The sequence below is a fragment of the Chrysochloris asiatica genome, unplaced genomic scaffold (assembly GCF_000296735.1).
Source record: "Chrysochloris asiatica unplaced genomic scaffold, ChrAsi1.0 scaffold00251, whole genome shotgun sequence".
Lineage (NCBI taxonomy): Eukaryota > Metazoa > Chordata > Mammalia > Afrosoricida > Chrysochloridae > Chrysochloris > Chrysochloris asiatica.
Genome location: NW_006408769.1, coordinates 612,242 through 620,029, shown reverse-complemented (window position 1 = coordinate 620,029; position 7,788 = coordinate 612,242). Strand labels below are relative to the sequence as shown.

The following is a 7,788-nucleotide window of genomic DNA, read 5'->3' as shown; positions in this document are numbered from 1 at the left end:
ATAAATGGAGAAAAGATTGAAGCTGTCAAAAACTTCATTTTGCTTGGATCCACAATTAATACTCATGGAAACAACAGTCAAGAAATCAAACAATATATTGCATTAGGCAAATCAGCTTTGCAAGATCTCTTTAAAAAGAGGAAAGATGTCAGTTTTGAGGATTAAGGTCTTCACCTGACCAAGCCATGGTATTTTCATTAGCCTCATAATCATGTGAAAGTTGGAAAGTGAATAAATACCATAGAATAATTGATGCATTTGAGTTATGCTGTTGTAGGAGAATGTTAAAATATCATGGACTGCCAAAAGAACAAGCATATCTGTGTTGGAAGAAGTACAGCTAGAATTCTCCTTAGAAGTCAGGCTGGTCAGACTTCAGCTCTCATACTTTGGACATATTATCAGAAGGGACCAGTACCTAGAGAAAGATATCATGCTTGGTAAAATGAGTAGTCAGCAAAAAAAGAGGAAACCCCCCAACTAGATAGGTTGTCAATGGGTTCAATTGTTGCAATGATTGTGAGGTTGGCACAGGACTGTGTAGTGTTTTGCTCTGTTGTGCATAAAGTTGCTTTGAGTTGGTACTGACTTGACAGCACCTAATAACAACAACAACCAAGAGAAAACATTTACATATGATTGGAATCCCAGAGCAGGAAGAGGCAAAAGTCGCTAAGACATATCTTAATCAAGCTTGCAAAAGAACAAAGACAAAGAATACTGATAGTAGCTCAGGAAAAACAAAATGTCACATACAAAGAGGAACCAATAAGACTAAGCTCTGATTTCTCAGCAGAAACAATGCAGGCAAGAAGGCAATGGGATCCTCATTGTTTTGAGCATGGTGGCTCCAGCTGGCCCTGGGGGTGGGGCTGTTGGGGAAAGTGTCAAATCCGTTGAGTAAAGTCAGAGTTCTACTAGAGAGGAAAGGGCTGCCTCTTCATCATCATCCTCAGCTGGTGGGATCAGTGGAAGTTCTGTCACTGGATCTGGTTCAGTGTCTCAGACTTTGCCCCACCATACCTTGTTCACCTACCCCAAAGGAGCTGGAGAAATGCTAGAAGATGGCTCTGAGAGATTCCTCTGTGAATTGTTTTTTCAGCTATCAGGTGGCATCCACATTTAAACAGGTGAAATATGATCAGCAAGTTGCTCAGATGGAAAAACTAGCTGGTTTAGTAGAAGATCTAAAGGCACATGAGTGGCAGTTTAAACCCATTGAGCAGTTACTGGGGTTCACATCTTCTTAGGTTGTATTGCCTTTGGGGTACAACAAGTGCAAAGTGGCAGCTCTGCTAGCCTTCCAAAGGTTCACAGTTGCACCTCTGAAGGACCTTGCACTTGATCAATAGAATGGCATTGATCAACAAAATGGCATTACAACTACCCCCAATTGACACTGAATGGGTCCTGCTTGAGCTTCAGATCTCCCTGGAAGCTTGGGTCTTTGTTACACCTGGAAACCCTCCCCCCAAAAATTCCAGGTTTCAGGAAAATCTCCATACCACCGCCCAAAATCTCCATATCCCTGCCCATTTTAAACTCACCAGAACTGTACCCAGACCACGCGGCCTTTAAATACCCCAGTCTGGAAGAGAACAGATGGGCTCTTGGTCTCCTTTGGTGATGTAAGAGTACCCCCTCCCAGGTTTACACTCAATAAATCTGCCTGCTGTTGAAGCCAAGACTTTCTCCTTCGTCTCTTTCTTTATTTTCCTTACAACCTCTGAATTGCTTATTCACATCCATATAAGCAACAAATGTTTGAATGTGTAACCTTGCAGGTAAATTTTTTGTTTGTTTTAAAAATATATTTGCGATTCAGGAGGTTTGAGTTTAAGAGATATTTCTAAATAAGCCAGTTGTCCAACTCAATGGCTTCTCTCCTATTATTCATCCAGTGCCTGGAAATCCTGACTTATTAGGCCCAAGTTCAGGATCTGTAGTTATAAAAAATACAGTATTTCTGACATAAAATAGTTCTTTTTACAGATGAATGTTATTTCAACTCAGAACCTGTCCAAATGAGGAATTTTGAAATGTTCTTTTTTCATTTGTTCTATTTTTAGACATATAACTCTGTAGATTCTAGGTTTTTCTAGTCTATTCTAAACATGCCAAATGGTGGTAAAATATTGAAGCACCGTAAAAATAAAGCAGTGAGCAAAACCCTTTTAAGCCCCAAAATGCTGAGTTCATCTTGTTGGTAGATTCAAAAAATTCTGTAACAAATAAATCCTTTGAAAGAGCAAAAAAAAGAAGAAGGCAATGTCATAGCATATAAAACCTTCAAAGGAAAAAAATACCAACTAAGAATTATATACCCAGCAAAACTGTCTCTCAAATATTATGGTGAAAATATGCCATTTCCATATAAGCGGTAATTAAGAGAATTAGTAAAATTCAGACTTACTGTACAATAAATACCAAAGGGAGTTTTTCAGACAGAGAACCAACAACATCATCAGACAACAGTTTGAGATTACGACACAGGACAGCAGCAATCAGTTACTAACACAGATGACGAATTCTCAAAAATAAGACTAAAAGACTGAAAACAGGAAACCTGAGATATCAATCTGTAAATGATAACAATACCAGTCAAAATATAAAAAGGGGGTAAGTGGTGTAGTTTTAGAATTTTAATGGAGAGGAAGTCAAGGTGATACCAAGAAATAAAAGACAGCTTTAAACTTAGGGAGATAAAGGTAAATTTCAAGGTAACCTCAAAGAAAGTTAACAAGCCTACACATCAAAATAAAAAAGAAGGAAAACATAGATGCAATAAACAAAATCAATAACAACAGAATAAAAGAAGTGAAAATACACAAACAAGAACTCAACACAAAAATTTAAGTGTTACAAAGAAATTGTCAACACCACAAACACACATGCAGCACCACACAGCAAGGTGATAGCAGTACACCTATAACTATCAATAACTACAATGAATGTAAATAGCTAAATGCACACCAGTACAGAGGCAGAGAGGCAGAATGGATACAAATGCATTATCTACAAGAGACACATTATAGACACAAAGACATAAATAAACTAAAATGCAAATGATGTAAAATATATACCAAGCAAACAATAAACAAAAAGGAGGAGGAATGGCATTAGTAGTCACTGATAAAATAGACTTTAAAACAAAATCCAGAGTGAGTGGATAGAGGGTCCAGAGAGCACTCCCATCGGAGAGGTTTGATGGATCTGCAGAGGTAAAGGTGCAAGCATTCCTTTTTCATTCGTTTCTTTTGCTCTGTCTACACATCTTCACTATGGGGACCAGAGAGGATACCTGAAAGAGTGGACACCCCAGGGAAGTTTCTGCTTCACACAAAGAAGGATCTGACACAAAATCAAAGAGGAAGGAGTCAACAGGAAGAATTGCAATCCGAGTGTCTTCCAAAGCGGTCGGCCAGTCCTGGGCTGGTTATGCCTAGGAGAGACATGAAGGGAAGGGTGGGGAGAGGATAAAAAAGACAAAAACAAAACCTTGAGTTACATCATAAGGTGCAAAGGGAACATCTTTACATTTCTCAGGTGACTTTGAAGACAAGAGGCCATAAAGTAGCACTAAAGTCTTACTCATATTTTGTCATTTTTTGGGGGGCAATTTTGGACTTTAGTGTCTAGTCTATTATTTTCTATTTCCCTTCTATATGGGGCCGGGGAAGCGCTTTCTCTTCTTGATTGACCCAAAGAGAGACAGCAATTGTGGCCATACAGCCAAGTTCCAATCACATCCTATAAAATCCTACCATCTGGGCAAAGCCAGTTGCTATACACCAGAGCAGCATCTACAACCAAAACTTGCTAAAAACACTCTGAAATCAGCTATGTTGTTGTTTTTAGGTGCCATCGAGTCGGTACCGACCCATAGTGACCTTATTATGCACAGGAGAATGAAACATTGCCCGATCCTGGGCCAACCTCACTACTGTTGCCATGCTTGAGTCCACTGATGCTACCACTTGGCCAATCCATCTCATTGGAGGTCTTTTCTCTTTTTCCTTCTCCAGTGACTAGTTGCTCCTGACAACATGTCCGAAGTATGAGAGACGAAGTTTGGCCGTCTTGGCCTCCAAGGAGCACTCTGGCTGCACTTCTTCCAAAATGGATCTATTGGTTCCTTGGCAGCTCATGCACTTTGAATATTCTGCTCCAACACCACAACTCAAAAGCATCAATTTTTCTGCAGTCTTCCTTATTCACTGTCCAACTTTCATATGCATATGAGGTTACTGAAAATACCATGACTTGGATCAGGCGCACCTTAGTCCTAAAGCTGACATCCTTGATCTTCAACACTTTAAAAAGGTGTTGTGCAGCAGATTTGCCTAATGCAATATGTCGTTTGATTTCTTGACTGCTGCTTCCATGAGTGTTGATAGTTGATCCAAGAAGAATGAAGTCCTTGACAACTTCAATCTTTTCTCCATTGATAAGAATGTTGTTTATTGGTCCAGTGGTGAGGATTTTTGTTTTCTTTACATTGAGATGTAATCCATACTGAAGGCTGTGATCTTTGATCTTCATTGGTAAATGTTTTAAGTCCTCTTCACTTTCAGCAAGCAAGTTTGCATAATTTGCATATCGCAGGTTGTTAATGAGTTTTCCTCCAATCCTGATGCCAGGTTTTTCTCCATAGAACCCAGCTTCTCGGATTATTTGCTCAGTATACAGGCTGAATAACTATGGTGAAAGAATACAACCTTGTTGCACAACTTTCTTAATTTTAAACTGTTCCATGTTCCCATGTTCTGTTCAAACATCTGCTTCTTGGTCCAGGTACAGATTCCTCATGATCACAATTAAATGTTCTGGAATACTCATACTTCACAATGTTGTCCATAGCTTGTCATGATCCATACAATCAAAAGCATTTGCATAGTCAATAAAGCACAGGTAAACATCTTTATGATACTCTCTGCTTTCAACCAAGATCCATCAGACATCAGCAATGATATCCCTCATTTCACAGCCTCTTCTGAATCTGTCTTGGACTTCTGGAAGTTCTCTGTCAATGTATGATTGTAGTAATTTCTGTATTACCTTTAGCAAAACTTTACTCACATGGGATATCAAAGAGAGTGTCTGATGAATTCTGCATTCCATTGGGTCACCTCTCTTTGGAATGGGCACAAATATGGATCTCTTCCAATCAGTTGGCCAGATAATTGTCTTCCAAATTTCTTGGCAGAGATGAGTGAGTGCCTCTTGTGCTGCCTTACTTTCTTGAAAGATTTCAATTTTTATTCCATCAATTCCTGGTGCCTTGTTCTTTGCCAATTCCTTCAACGCACCTTGGACATCCTAAGTATCATTGGCTCTTGATCATATGCTACCTCTTGCAACGGTTGAATATTAACCATTTCCTTTTGGTACAGTGACTCTGTGTACTCCTTCCATTTTCTCTTGATGCTTTCTGCATCATTCAGTAATTTGTCCAGAGAATCTTTCAATGACAAAAGTCGAGGCTTGAATTTTTTCTTCAGTTCCCCCAGCTTGAGAAATGCTGAATGTGTTCTTCCTTTTTGGTTTTCTGACTCCAGAGTATTGAACATTTGTTGTAATATTTGGCTTTATCCTCTCGAGCTGATCTTTGAAATTTTCTTTTCAGCTCTTGGACCTCCTCATTTCTTCTGTTTGCTTTAGCATCCCTACACAGGAGAGCAAGTTTCAGTGTCTCTTCTGACATTTATTTTGAGTTTTTCCTTCTTTCTTGTCTTCTCAATGACTTTTTGCTTTCTTCCTCTATGATGTTCTTGATGTCATCCCACAACTCTTCTGGTTTTTGGTCTTTAGTGTTTAATATATCAAATCTTTTCTTCAGATAATCTCTAAATTCAGGTGGGATATATTCAAGGTCATACTTTGGCTCTTGTGGACTTGTTTTCATTTTCTTCAGCTACAGTTTGAATTTGCATATGAGTAATTGATGGTCTGTTCCATAGTCTGCCACTGGCTTTGTTTTCACTGATGATATGGAGCTTTTCCTTTGCCTCTTTCCACAGATGTAGTCAATTTGATTTCTATGTATTCCATCTAGTGAGTTCCATGTGTGTGGTCATCTCTTATGCTGTCTAAAGAAGGTATTTGAAATGAACAAATCATTGATATTGCAGAATTCTATCATGTATTCTCCAGCATCATTTCTATCACCAAGGCCATATTTTCCAACTACTGATATTTCCTCTTTGTTCCCAAACTTTGCATTCTAATAATCAGTAATGATCAAAACATCTTGATTGCATGTTTGATCGATTTCAGATTGACAAAGTTGGTAGAATTTTTCTATTTCATCCTCACTGCTTTAGTGATTTGTGCACAAATTTGAATAATAATGGTATTAACTGGGCTTCCCTGTAGGCGCATGGATATTATCCTATCATAGACAGTGTTGTACCTCATGACTGATCTGGATATGTTCTTTTTGACAATGAATGCAACACCATTCGTTTTCAATTTGTCATTCCTGACATTATAAGCCATGTGGTTGTCAGATTCAAAATGGCCAATACCAGTCCATTTCAGCTTACTGATGCCTAAGATATCAATGTTTATGTGTTCCATTTAATTTTTGACAACTTCCAATTTTCCCAGATTCCATGTTCCTATTTTCAATAGATGTTTGCAGTTCTTTCTCTTTATTTTGAGTTGTGTCCCATCAGCAAATGAAGGCCCCACAGGCTTTTCTCCCATAGGCTTTACTCCATTTGTGTCATCACAGTCAACTCTAGTTTGAGAAGGCAGCTCTTCCCCAGTCGCATTTTGAGTGCCTTCCAACCTGAGGGACTAATTTTCTGGCACTATATCTGACAGTGTTTTTCTGCTATTCCATAAGGTTTTCAGTGACTAAATATTCTGAAGTAGTTCATCACTCTTTCTTCTAGTCAGTCTTTGTCTGGAAGCTCATCTGAAACCTGCCTACCATTGGTGACCCTGCTGGTATTTAAAATATGGTTGGCATAGCTTTCAGAACCACAGCAACTCACAAGCCACCACAGTATGACAAACTGACAGATGAGTGGTGGCTGTTTGGTTTTAAGTGGAAACGGTCACTTTAAATTTTGAGGAGATCTGTGTGCATGCATAGTAGAACACTCCAGGGGTGGGGGTGGGGTGTCCTTTTGCTCAGGCATCCCTTCTAGTCACCAGAATGGAGATGCACAGACAGTGAGAGACCAATGAACAGATACCAAAAAAGAATGTCCACACCTGTATCTCCGTGGTTCTGTCAGGCATTAGTGGCTTTTCTGATCCTTCCCCTGCTTGGTCTTTCCCAAGATGGTGGCTCCGGGAGCAGCTGAGCATCTTGAATTAGAAAGTACTAGATTTCTTGATTCTGATACAAATTTCCCTCACTGTAAGCCTTCCAAGCGTCTAAAATATTCCTTTTCATGTGGTTCAGAGTTCTAGCACCATCCCTTGAGCCTGCTTGGTCTGGTTTTCTGTGTTTTTGCTGATGGAGCTCTTCACTGCACGTCTACCTGATCCACCATCTTGGGCAGGAATTAAGTTATATGAGCAGAGGTCCTTAACAAATATGGTATGAGACCATTATTGTAAAAACTCAAAAAAAGGTCTTCATGCTAAAAGAAACATTCTTTGATGGATACTGACACAAAAATTCATGAAGCGTTCCATATATATATTGTTGTTATTAAGTGCCATCAACTTGTTTCTGACCCATAGCGACCCTGTATAGGGTTTCCAAGGAGTGGCTGGTGAGCTTGAACCACTGACCTTGTGGTTCAAATGATTTTGCAGTCCAGTGCATGC

At 39.3% G+C, this 7,788-nt stretch overlaps 1 pseudogene; it reads left to right on the top strand.

Moving 5' to 3' along the window:
• The first annotated feature begins 801 nt into the window (after positions 1–801).
• On the top strand, positions 802–1,250 carry LOC102826205 (annotated as a pseudogene).
• The last annotated feature ends 6,538 nt before the right edge of the window (positions 1,251–7,788 follow it).